This window comes from Macrotis lagotis, chromosome 6 (genome assembly GCF_037893015.1).
Source record: "Macrotis lagotis isolate mMagLag1 chromosome 6, bilby.v1.9.chrom.fasta, whole genome shotgun sequence".
NCBI lineage: Eukaryota > Metazoa > Chordata > Mammalia > Peramelemorphia > Peramelidae > Macrotis > Macrotis lagotis.
Genome location: NC_133663.1, coordinates 89,563,209 through 89,577,014, shown reverse-complemented (window position 1 = coordinate 89,577,014; position 13,806 = coordinate 89,563,209). Strand labels below are relative to the sequence as shown.

The 13,806-nt window shown below is 36.7% G+C and overlaps 1 protein-coding gene across 1 annotated transcript in view; it reads left to right on the top strand.

Annotated features, from left to right (window-relative positions):
- Positions 1–4,127: 4,127 nt before the first annotated feature.
- Positions 4,128–13,806, top strand: part of CASP8 (caspase 8) — a 50,155-nt gene continuing 40,476 nt past the window's right edge. The window contains exon 1 of the mRNA XM_074191653.1: positions 4,128–4,584. The gene's annotated coding sequence lies outside the window, so the exon portion shown is untranslated. The remainder of the gene's footprint in view (positions 4,585–13,806) is intronic.

Below are 13,806 nucleotides of genomic sequence, written 5' to 3'. Positions count from 1 at the left end.
CTTAACAACAACCCTGGGAGGTAAGCTATTCTTATCCCCATTTTACAGAAGAGGAAACTGAGGTGGAATCACAAGAATAAGTATTTAAGATTGGTTTTGAATTCAGTTTTCAGAGACAGGTAGATGATGCAATGTATAAAATGCTGGGCCTACAAGACAGGAAGAGTAAAAATCTGGACACTGGACCAGGTATTCATGAACCTAGTTCAGTGTTGATGGAGTCTGACTTCTAGAGAAAGAATGGTGGATTTGGACTCAGGCTCCATGACTTCTGGCTTTCTTTGACCAAACCCCTGAGATCCAGAAATGTTACTTAAAGTTTAGGTTTAGATGATGCCTAAGATTTCTAAAAAAGAAGCAGATATAAGATGTTAATCTTTGTGTAACATGAATCAGATATAGGACAACAATTTATTTCCCTCACATACACACACTAAAAGCCATGTTTGGCAGATTGGAGCAGAGAGAAGTCTAGACAATAGGAATCCTCCCTTTTTAGAAATACTGAATGGGTTACTTTTCCTGTCTGAATAATCACCTCAGTTGACCTTGAACCTTTCCTGTCTGGCTTGTAAAGCAATACCAGTTGCTACATGTTGCAGGGACTCTATTCAGTGTTTTATAACTTCCTGATTTGACTAATATACAGGGTGCAGAAACAAAATTCCCCTTCTGTAGTGTGATGAATTAAAACCCCCAAAGTCAGAGTTTCTGGGTAATTAATAATCAATTTATGAATTAGACTAGATAATAATCAGTAAATTGATGGCCAGTAGTTTCAGTAATTAAAGATTCAAAGGGAGGCTTTGAATGGCCTTAAATCCCTTCTGAAAAGGAACTGTCCTGACCAATGAAACTCATTCTTGATTGATAGACTTTTTTTTGCAAGGCAAAGGAGTTAAGTGACTTGCCTAAGGTCACAAACTAGGTAATTATTAAGTATCTGATGCCAGATTTGAATTTAGGTCCTCCTGACTCCAGGGTTGGTGCTCTATTTACTGAGCTGTCTTGATGCCCCCAATTGGTGGACACTTAATGAGGAGGTGGGCTATAAAAGTCTTCAGCTCCTCCTATTGGGAAGTAGTTTGATTCTGAGAATTAGCAGCCTTAAGTCATCTGGGAAGGGGAAGCCATTTCCATCTGGATCTCCCCAGCTACTTTTCTTCTACTTCACGAAACTAGGTTGCTCTAAACTCTAATGGAGGTTACCAAGAACAAGAGTGTCATCTTGTCTCTCAACCATGGAGTGACTGAGCTTTTTAGGAGTGAAAGAAATGATCATATCTCCCTCATATTAACAATCAAGTATTGAATTAAGACCAAGTAGGAAATAAGAATTTATTTATTTTTGGTAGGTAATGGGGTTAACTGACATGTCCAAGGTTACACAGCTAGGTAATTATTAAATGTCTGAGATCAGATTTGAACTCTGGTCCTCCTGACTCCAGGGCTGGTGTTCTATACACTACGCCATCTAGCTGCCCTGAAATAATAATTTATTAAATGTACCATACACTGTGCTAAGTGCTTTACAAATATTAGCTCATTTGTTCATTACAATAATCCTGGAATATATGTTCTATTATTATTCTTATTTTACAGATGAGGAAACTGAGGCAGATAGAGTGACTATCTTGGGACTACAAAACTAATAAAGTATCTGAGATGGAATTTGAACTCAGGTGTTCCTTATGCTAGGGTCCAGACTTTATTGCACCATCTAGCTGGAGGTATGACAGACTATGTAGTCTGCATAATGGAAGGAAAGCCATTATGAGGAATGTCAGTGTCAGAGATAGAAGGAATGAGAAAGGAAGAGGTTTAACATGAAAAGAAATTTGTTAATTATGAAACAAGCATTTCAGACAGTATAGTGGAATACATCTGGAGCAGGATACTGTAGAGGTTGGCTTGAGTTGGATGGCAATAAGAGTTGTGTACATATCTATGAATATGTGTGTATTCATTACATATACTTATGTGAACATGTGTTTTGTATATCTGCATATTAATATGTCTATATATTTAAATATAGGTATGTATTATGTATATCCATGTGTATCTATCCATATATATGTATATACATATGAAAATGTGGCTTTACTGACCTTAGAGATATTTCTTAACCAAAGGGCAACTAGAGAACAAAATTTGTACATTTATGATCAGAATCACTGGAATGGGGAGAACATGAGTGAATGGGAGCATTCTAACCTTTGAGAAATGAGTCCAAAAAGAATTGCAGTAATTGGAGAAAGGTCCATTTGGGGAAGTAGGTTCAATACTGCTCAGTATCCTCCTACGAATGGATGGAACTTTGGAATAGGAAGACCTGCATTTAAACCTCACCTTAGACACTTTTTAGATGTGTGAGTATGGTCAAGTCACTTAACCTCTGTTTGCCTCAGTTCCCTTAACTGTAAAATAGGGATAAGAGCACCTATCTCAAAGGGATATTGTAAGGAGTCAGATTCTTGTTAAGTGCTTAGAACTCTGTCAAACAAGTACTTAATACATGTTTATTCTTCCTCCTCCTCTTCTTCCTACTCCTTGTTGTGGATCCAATCTCAAGGTAGATGGTGATATGTCCTGGGAAAGCTCAAGGAAGCTGGTCTCACAGCAGACTCCTCTAGGCAAAACTAAGGCCCTGTGAATCTGAGTTTAGGAGAGAGGAAGAGGAAGTAGAAGAGAAGCTGATGTTGGAGGAGAGAGAAAGGCAGAGATGGTAGTGGGGAAGGGGTGTTGATAGGGAGGAGACAGTGAAGTGATGGGTGGAGGAAGAGGTGTAGGGTTGTGAAGAAGTAAGGGAGGATAAAGGAGGAGGTAGAAATCCCTGGAGGAGATGAATGGAAGCCAGGAGGTGGTTGATTCAGGCCCCTTAGCTGGTTGACAGAGAAGACTGGGTGATTGAAAACTTCTCTGTACACCTCAGTTTTCTTGTGAAATAAGGAGGCTGACTAGCTTCTAAACTCTTTATGGAAGAAATAGTTTTATGCAAAATAAAAAAAAGATGAGTCTGTTTGGTTAGGGTGGTAGAAGTTTGGTTTCTATCTGCATGTGTGTATATGACTATGTGTTTTGTATATATATATATATCTACATTTCTAAATATAGGTATATATCATGAGTATCCATATATATATATATACATATATGAAGATGATATGGCTTTATTGACCTTAGAGATATTTCTTAACCAGTTGCCAGTTGAGGGTGGAGAACAGAATGTGTTGCCTTGAAATAAACCTAGTTTTGCTGAGTGATGTGATTTGATCTGATCAGACTGTATTAAAAGTTAGTATGTTACTTTAAAAAAAAACCCTTATTCTCAAGATTCTCTCTTCATACTGAGGGCAGTAGAAATCACAGTCCTAAAAAACAAAACCAAAATCAATTACTCTGGCCAAAGCCATCCTCTCCCCCCCTCCTACATCATCCTCCCCACTACATCTGTAAAATCTAGAGAATTCTCAAATAGACCTGAAAGAACAAGTGAGAGCCTCTAGCTTTACTGAACCAAGTGCTTGGGCTAGAGAGTATGAATTTAATTTCTTTTTGTCTCTGATCATTTTCTTCTCAATCCTTCCGGGATGTATCAAGCAAGTATGTGAAATGGGGAGGCTTTGGGGTGAAAAGATAAAACACAACCTTTGTGCTCCCAGAGTTTGCATTCTACTGGGCCAGGGCAGGACTCAGTGAATACAAGACTGTGCAGGTTCAGATAGTTAAAAAAAAAAGTAATTTGGGGACCTGTGAGTGGGGCGGGGGGATAGGGAAAAGTGCTTATTTTGGGAGTGGCACATTTTGCAATTTCCTCATCAGATTTGCTTAACTGGTGGTGCAACTTGTCTAATCTTAGATCTCTCTTTTCCCCTTCTTTCTTTAATTATCTCTCTCCTTTCTTTCTTTTTATTGTCATCTTTTGTTGTTTATTTTAAACATTGCTAAATTTCTCCCGGTATCTCTCTAGTTGCCCTTCCAAGAGCAACATCCACAATACAGATCATTTTAAAGGAGGAGGGGAAGAGAGAGAATTAAAAAAATCAACACTTAAAATCGACCGGTAAAAGTGAAAATACATGCAATGCTTTGCACCCATGAACCTCCCACCTCTGCAAAGGAATAGGGGGTGGATTGTCCTCTCCTATTAGAGACATTTCTTCATCAACCACCCTCCCTCAGAAGTTGTCAGTCCTGACCCTGTGTCAGGGCTCCCCTCGGTGGTTTCCAAGTTGATATTTCCTTGATTTTGAACTTCACCTTAGAAAAATCAGGAAATTGTGTCCTGGTCCTTTAAATTTTTTTTAGGCAGATAGGGAGGGGCGTTGACTCACTCAGTTCCTACTTCAATGAATTAGTTTGTCTCTCCTTTTTGAGTTTTGTTTGTTTTACTGAGAATCCTTAGATCCGTGACTCTAAAACGCCTCGGCTTCTGAAGCCGGCAGTGTAGCCAGAGCTGCGGGCGTCGGGACCTTTCTCAGCCTGGAGACTTTGACTTCCCTTTGAAAGAGTGGACCAGCGGCGAGAGCTCGAAAGGCGGCCCCTCCACCCTCCACTTCTTGAACGTGGAAGCTGCTTCCCTAGGTGAGTTCCCACCGTCCAAGCGAGGGAGAAAGGGGCAGGGGAACCTCTTACTTTTTCATTCAAGCAGCACCAGTGTTTTGAGTATCTTCTACGTCCGGTTCTGGAGATTGGAGGGGGGAAAAAGAAAAATAGTCTCTCCTTTCAAAAAGCTCAATTTAGCGGAAAAGCAACAGGGCAAGATATACAGGATACGTATATCCAGTCCAAATAAGATACATGTAGCTTTCTAATAAGATACTTGTATCTTGTCCATATAAGATACATGTATCCAGTCTAAATAAGATATATGCATCTTTCTAATAAGATACTTGTATCTTTGTCCATATAAGATAATGTATCAAGTCTAAATAAGATACATGTATCTTTCTAATAAGATACTTGTATCTTGTCTATATGATACATGTATCCAGTCTAAATAAGATACATTTATCTTGTCTATATAAGGATCTTCTGGAGGGTTCTTCCCTCTGATCATTAGAAGGACTGTAATAGAAAGTGAATTTTAGTTGGAACTCGAATGCGGGAAGTCCGGAGATGCTCGATGGGGAAGGAGAGCATTCTATGAATGGAGGACAACTAGTGAAAATGTCTTAAATTGGCAGATGGAGTATTGCAAGTGAATTAAATTTAAATGAGACAGCACTGTGCCGTCACCAGCTTCATTTTCTCATCTGGAGATATCCAGCGGTTAGATTTAGATCTGGATTACAGGATATGGCCCCGGGACACCAGGCATTTGTTAATGGATTGAAGAGTAAATGGGAGGAGTAGGGTGAGGTTTTTACTAAATTGTAAGGGAACTGAGGTGTAAGAAGACTAGAAAAGTCAGAGGGAGCCCATAGTTGGAGATGTGAGGCAAGTGGTCAGGAGAGAGGTTCAGGTTGGGTGAGTAGGTACAGGGATCTTCAGCTTTGAAAAGACAATGGAATCCATGGAAGCTGATAACATCACCAAGGGAAACAGTGTAGGGGGGAAGAGAAGAAGTCAAGAAGGATGAAGACTGAGGAAAAGACATTAGACTTGTTTTTAAGGGATCCTTGGTAAATATGGAGGAAGTAGTTTCAATTGAATGAGTCAAAAATTACAGCATTAGATGAGTGAGAGAAACGAAAGTGAAAGTACTGATAGATAGTCAATCAATAAAATTTATCAAATGCTTACCATGAATCAGAAAAGGGAGGATAAAAAAAGAATTTCTGATCCTCAAAGAGTCAGGACTAAAGGAGAAAGACATATAAAAAGAATCAGAAGATATGAGGTATTGGATGCAGAAACTACGTCTGGGAGATTCAAGAGTGCCATTTGGAATAGAATGAATACATGACTGACTTGGGCAACCTCCTTAAGGTGTAGGTTCTGAGGGAGATGCTAAAGGGTCAGAGGGGTCTATATTCAATGTGAAGTCTTTGGGTATTATGAGCTTCTGGGATGTAGAGATATTATAGAAAACATTCTTTCTTGGGCATTGTAGAAACTTAGGAAACTTAGGAGGGAGTACAAGAGAGAAGAGGTTTGTGGGGATGGGCTGTGTTTGTTCTTAGTGGTGTGTTTATAGGAGTGAAAAATCAATAGATGGAGAGAGAATGAGGATTAGTGGAAGTGGAGGTGACAGAGAGGTGACCTCCTGGAGAAGACAGCTTGAAATAAGTATATATAAAGGTCTTTGATTTGACCACATCTTCCATGTGAGACAGAGGTGAAGGAGGAAATAATGGTAAAAGGCATGTGGATATAAGATGAGAAGGGAAGAAAAGGGGGCTCTCTGTGAATGACTTCAATCTTTTCCCATGAAATGGTAGGCAAAGTTCTCAACTAAAAGGATTGAAGGGAGGGGAGCAATAGGAGAATTGAGGAGAGTTGAAAAGAATGATAGAAAATGATGAATTTATCAGAAGGAATTTCCATAGTTTAAGGAGCTATAATTTCCTTGATGAGAGGACCCCTGCCACCAAAGCTGATATTAACCTATCTACCACTTACCAGATAGTCTTACCAAAGAGTTATTATTACAAAAATAGTCACAAGAAAACCATACTTCAGCTTTAGAAGGTTGATCTAAAGGAAGGATTAAAAGAAAGGAAAGAAAGAAATGCAGCATAGTTTAATGGATAGTGCACTGGTCCTGGAGACAAAAAGACCTGAACTCAGGTCTTTGATCACTATATATTGTGTGACTGACTCAGTTTCTTTGGACTTAGCTGTCTGCAAATCGCCTCTATCTTTTGAATCTATCATTCTATGAAAGTGAAAGAATTAATAAGCTGATCTCAAAAAAGTCATCAAAGCAAACATTTGAATACTGCAGTCACTAAATGTAATATATGTGTCAGTAACTGTTCACTGCTGAGGGTGGGGGGGAAGGAAAGTGGAAGAAAACTTTCTAATGTAAAACTGTGCATACGCTTGTGAATGAATATTGAAAAACTTTCATAATTGGAAAAATAAAATACAATTGAAAAAATATATGTCAGTAGGACAGAAAATTTTAATTATTAATCTATATCTAAACCCTTTCTAATTTGGAAAGGGATGTTGAAACTGGTATAATCCCCATGTATTCCAACATGATTGCATCAAAAAGATCACATGTACACCTATGGAATCTTGAACAAGGGAAAGATAGCTCATGTTGAAATTCCAGTTCATTACTTGTGTGAAGTATTTATTAATTCATTCATTTAAAAAGAACAAATTATTGTATATTAACAAAAGTAATATTTTAATGAAAAATTTTCTAAGATAAAAATTAATGAACAGCATGACCCTATTTCACATAATTTTGCAAATTTCTTTAATGTATATCTCAATGAAGGATAACTGAATTCTCATATTTGGAGAAAATAATCCATCTGGTTCTGGGGATTTTTTCTTAAGGAGTTCAGTGATGGCTTGATCAATTGCTTTTTCAAATATTCTATTTCCTCTTCTGTTAATCTGGACAATTTTTGTAAATCACATTCTTGGAAATATTCATTCATTTCACTTGGAATATCTAATGATTTATTGGCATTTTTTTTAACATTTTCATGTGTCTCTTGAACCTCCTGTTTGATGTCCAAATTTTCTATTTAGCTCTGGTCTTTTCATCAGGAATTTTTGGAATTCTTCCATTTTGTTAAATGCCCGTCTTTTCCCCTGAAAAAGAAGGTTCAGCTTTGTGGGATAGTGGATTCTTGGCTGCATTCCAAGCTCCCTTGCTCTTTAGAATATCTCATTCCAGGCTCTTCAATCCCTTAATGTTGATGCAGCTAGGTCCTGTGTAATCCTTAATGTAGCTCCTTGATATTTAAATTGTTTCTTTCTGTCTGCTTGCAGAATTTTCTCTTTAATCTGATAGTTCTGGAATTTGGCCACAACATTCCTTGGTGTTTTCATTTTAGGATCTCTTTCCAGAGGGGATCGATGTATTTTTTCAATAACTATTTTGTCCTCTGGTTCCATTGATAACAGGGCAATTTTCCATCACTAGATCCTGTAATATTAAGTCCAGGTTTTTTTTTCCCTCTTCAGTGTTTTCAGGAAGTCCAATAATTCTCAGGTTGCCCATCCTCGACCTATTCTCGAGGTTAGTGGTTTTGCTGATGAGGTATTTTACATTTTTTTCAGGTTTATGAAGTCATTAGTTTCTGCAGACTCCATTCTTTTTTTTTTAGAGAGGAGTTTTCTTCATTTACCTTTTGCAACTCCTTTTCCAATTGGTCAGTTCTACTTTTGAGAGAGCTTTCCATTTGACCTATTGAGGTTTTGAGAGAATTATTTTCTTTTTTGCATTTGCCCAATTGAGGATCTGAGAGATTTAGTCTCATTTTTGTATTTGACCAATTGTATTTTCCAATGATTTGTTTTCTTGTTGCAAGGTGTCAATTATCTCTCCCAAATTTTCCAATTGATTTTTAAACTCCTTCCTGATTTCTTAAAGGAAGTCTTTCTGTGCCGGAGACCAGATCATATTCTCCTCAGAGGCTCTAGGTCTCTCTGAGTTAGGGTCTTTTCCTTCCAAGAATTTTTCTATGGATCCACCTTTCCTCTGACTATTCTTCATTTTTCTAAGACCTTGAGTTAGGGAGGGGCTGGTTCAGAGAGGTTTTGTGTTGGGATCTCTACAGGCTTTACTCACTAAGTGTAATATCTCGAGCTGGCCAGTAGGGGGTGCTAGAGTATTTGTTCACTGAGTGTAATTTCTCCAACTGACCTGTAGGAGGTGCTGGTTGCTTTCTTTGGAGTGTCTGTGACCTTGATTGAGGCCTTCTCCCTTAACCCGAAGAGAGTGATTGAAGCTGTTAAATCCTTTTGCCTTCAATCAATGGTGGGCTTTACCCTGGGGTGAGGTCATTCCTCTCCCTATTGTCAGCTGGGCTGGTTCTTCTGCTCCCACACCTGTGCCCGAGGCAGAAGTAGTCTGTAACTGTGTTTGTTCTGGGAAGAGGCCTCAGCCACAATGGAAGTGTGGACTCAGAGCTCCTCAGACCCGAGGAGCCCAGGGAAAGTGTCTGCAGCTCTCCTGGGCAGCAGAACTCTCCCCTCAGCTCTGTTGATAAGCTCCAGAGGGTTGCCAACACCAGTGCCTCTGCTCCTTAGTTGTCCCAAGCCCCTGAGGTCTAGCTCCACCGCTGATCAGGCAGGTCCAGCACTGGGGCCCTCAGGCTCCAATCCAGCCCCTAATCAGGCTGATCCTAATTTCATATCATTGATGATACATTTACTTTTTTAATTTTTGAAATGAAATTTGGTAATCTGGTTTTCTTTTTTTCTTTTATTTAAATCAAATTAATCACAGATTAACTATTTTATCATGATTTTTAAAAAAAATCAAACCAGATTTCAGTTTTATTTATTACTTCAGTAATTTTCTTATTTTTAATTTCAGGATTTCCATTTTGGTGTTTAACTATGGATTTTAAATTTGCTCTTTTTCTAGATTTTTCAGTTTTGTGCCCAATTCATGGATCTTGCTCTTTATTTTATTGATTTAAAGTGTTTAAATATAAAACATTTCCCAAAGAACCACTTTGGTTGCATTCCCAAAATTTTGGCATGTTGTCTCATTATATTCTCTTTAATGAAATGAATGATTGCTTCTATGATTTGTTTTTTGATCTACTCATTCTTTAGAATTAGATTTTTTAGTTTCCAGTTAATTTTTATTCTATGTTTTCACGTCCTTTACTAAATATAATTTAATTACATTGGTCTAGAATTTATTCAATAATACATACAAGTAATTTCATAATTACAGATTCTGAAAAGGATGCATTTAATATTTCTGCTTTTCTGCATTTGTGAGATTTTTATGCTCTAATGGTCAATTTTTGTGATGGTATCATGATACAGCAGAAAAAAAGGTGTACTTTTTAAAATTTTAATTCAATTGTCTACAGAGGTCTATCAGAGCTGACTTCTCCAAGAACTTCTTTCTTGTTTATTTTACAGTTAGATTTGCTAGTTCTGAGAAGGGAAATTTGAGGACCCACAGCAGTTTAGTTTTACTTTTTCCTCCTGTGATTCATTTGACTTTTTCTTCAAGAATTTGGATGCTATATCATTTGGTGCATATATATCAATTACTGATATTACTTCATTGTCTGTATAACATGGAACCAATGTAAAGACTAACAGAATGACTTCTGTGGGGGGTGGGGGAGGGAAGCAAGAATGGGGGAAAAATTGTAAAACTCAAAATAAATAAAATCTTTCTTAAAACAATATTGGGGTGGCTAGGTGATGCAGTGGATAGAGCACCAGCCCTGGAGTCAGGAGTACCTGAGTTCAAATCCAGCCTCAGAAACATATTGATTCCCTTATGATTTTTCTTCAATATTCATCTTTTTTATGCTTCTTTTGAATCTTACATTTGAAAGTCAGAGCTCTGTTCTTTTCATCAGGAATACTTGAAAGTCCTTTATTTCATTAAAAATCTATATTTTCCCCTGATGGATTATACTCAGTTTTACTGGATAAATTATTCTTATATGTAATCTTGGCTCCTTTACTTTGCATAATTTCATATTCCAGATCTTTTGATGCTTTAATGTGAAACCCACTAAATTGTCTATTATCCTTACTATTGTTTATTTATGACTGCTTACAATATTTTCTCTTTGCTCTGGGAACTCTGGAATTTGGTTAGAAATATTCCTGAATGTTTTCATTTTGGAATGTCTTTCAGGAGGCAATAGATGGATTCTTTCCATTTCTGTTTTACCTTCTGGTTCTAGGATATCACAATGCTTTCCTTGGGTTCTTTTTTTGATCACGGTTTTCAGGCAGTCCTATAATTCTTAAATTATCTCTCTTTAGCCTATTGTTTTTCCAATGAGATATTGCACTTTTTTCCCCTATTTTTTCATTCTTTTGATTTTTGCTTTATTGTTTCTTGTCTCATGGAGTCATTAGTTTTCATTTGCCCAATTCTATTGTTATGGAATTATTATTTTTTGTTTGTTTTGTTTTTTGCAAGACAGTGGGGTTAAATGACTTGCCCAAGGTCACACAGCTAGGTAATTATTAAATGTCTGAGGTTGGATTTGAACTCAGGTCCTCCTGACTCCAGGGCTGGTACTCTAACCACTGTACCACCTAGGTGCCCCTGAATTATTATTTTGGGGGGAGCTTTCATATTTCTTTTTCTATTTATGGATTCTTCTCTTTATTGGATTTTTTGTGACTCTTTTCCTATTTAAACAAGTCTGTTTTTTAAGATAGTCTTTTCTTTAGTATTTTTGTTGCCTTTAAAACTAGGCTATTGACTCCATAATTTTCTTATGTTATTCTCATCTCTTTCTCCAATTTTTCCTGTACTTATTCTATTTGATTTTTGTAACACTTTTTTTGAGTTCTTATAGGAATTCTTTTGAGGTTTATATCCATTTCACATTTTTCTTTGAGGTTTTGCTTTGACATCATTGCTATTTTCAGAGATAGCACTGGGAAGTAAGGGATAGTGTCTGTAGATTTTCAGTGCTTCCTAGGTGGTATAATGTAAGATGTGGTCACTGATCTCCTGGCATGTGTTCTGTTCTTTACTCAGCAAAGGACCTTGTTCCCCTAAAGCCACCAGCACTAGTACTCTTTCTGACCTCTATCCCATTGATATAGAACTTTCATGGCCATCTCCTAAGTCTTAGGCTGGAAAATTGTTTCTCCCAAATTTTTGTTTGTTCTGCCTCTCCAGAATTCAATTTGCAACATTATTTTAGAATAAATTTGAGGGGAATCTTGAAGAGCTTGGATGAATGCTTCCATCCATTAATTTTGGTTCTACCTACCTCATTATAAAACCAATCTAATTTTATTTTGGTTCTGGATTATAAGTATATACTGTGGATTCAATTTGAAGCATATTACAAGTTTTAGACATTTTTTAAAGATGAAGATTCAACAAATTAAATTAAATTTTTGAAAAGGTAAAGATAAGATTAATTATTGTGATGATTCTAGTCCATACAGTCTAAATTCTTTTACACCTACATGAATTTGGAAACTAAAAGAATCTAAACAATGTAGCCAGCTTTGGAAACTTCTAGAAAATCTAGAGATGTCATCATAAACCATCAAGTGATTTACCACTGAACTTTTGCTTAAATATGGGACAGTCAAATAAAAAAAGTTCAAGTGACTACAACAAGGTTTAAAATTACCATTGGCATTTTTAAAAGTACCAAATCTAATATAATATTTGATAATTTCACAGAGGTGTTGAAGGAAATTCTGTCTAGCTATGGTCACAAGTGTTAAACATGTTTCCCAAGCCAGAGTTGCATTATCCTATCATATGGTTATATAGAAGGTTTCTATAATAGTTTTGCAGTTTAAGACTTTCTTCCCTAGTCCATATCACCCAGGAAATATAACTTAAAAAAACAAATATAGGTAATTTTGATACAGATGACAATAAATAATGAACAGAAGTGACCATAAAGTACTTTACAAATAGAAAATGCCTTGTGATGTGAGGATTTAAATTTCACTATAAAATGACTGATGACTTCCTCATGCCTTTTGCTATTGACATAGCAGTATTTATCTAACCAGAACAATAGAATGAAATGATTAGAATCATGCTGATTTCATTTCACCATATTTTTTATTTTCAAAATATGTTTTATTGATACCACTTATGTTTGCATCATATTAATCTCTCATTCTTTCTTTTACTTTGTCATATAGAAAATTAAATAAAAACATCTGATACATAGACCATGTGATAGAATGCAAACACTCAATTGTCCATGTTTCTTTTGTAAAGACTGAAACAAGTTTTAATTATCTCTTTTCCAGGATCTTTACAGAATTCAACTTTGTTTTAGTGATTTTCCTTGACATTTACATTGTTGTTTGTACTCACATTCATTTCATCATGTTATTTGCACTCTTGGTTTTTCTAATTTCACTTTATATCAGTTAATACATATCTTTCCAAATAGGAGTACTGGGGGCGGCTAGGTGGTGCAGTGGATAAAGCATCGGCCCTGGAGTCAGAAGTACCTGAGTTCAAATCCAACCTCAGACACTTAATAATTACCTAGCTGTGTGGCCTTGGGCAAGCCACTTAACCCCATTCACCTTGCAAAAAAATACCAAATAGGAGTACTGGTACATGTCTGTAATCCCTGCTACTAGGAGAGACTGATAGATTACTTGAGTTCAGGAATTCTGAGTTGTAATTGGGCAGGCCTGGATGGTATTTACACTAAATCCCATATCAATATGGTGTATCTCTAGGAAGTAGGGGTGGAAGTAGTGCTGCTGAGTTAAGAAACAGAGTGGATTAGAGCCTGGGTAAGATAAGGATGCTTAGTATAGTTAAAAAAGCCCCCACAAAAACACACCCCATAAAACTAAAAAAAAAATCCAACTTTCTTTATTTTTCCATGTTGATCTGATTTGTCATTTCTTACTGAAAAATAATATTCCATGGTGTGGCTAAGTGGCACAGTGGATAGAGCACCAGCCCTGGAGCCAGGAGTACCTGAGTTCAAATCTGGCCTCAGACACTAAATAATTACCTAGATGTGTGGTCTTGGGCAAGCCACTTAACCCCATTGCCTTGCAAGAACCTAAAAAAAATAATATTCCATTATATTTCAATGCCATAATTGGTTTTTTTCTCTTCCAGTCATTTACCAAATCATTGTGCACTTCATTTGTTTCCAGGTCTTTGCTACCATGGAATGCTGCTATCAATATTTTAGTATATATTACATTTGTTTCAGTCTTTGAATT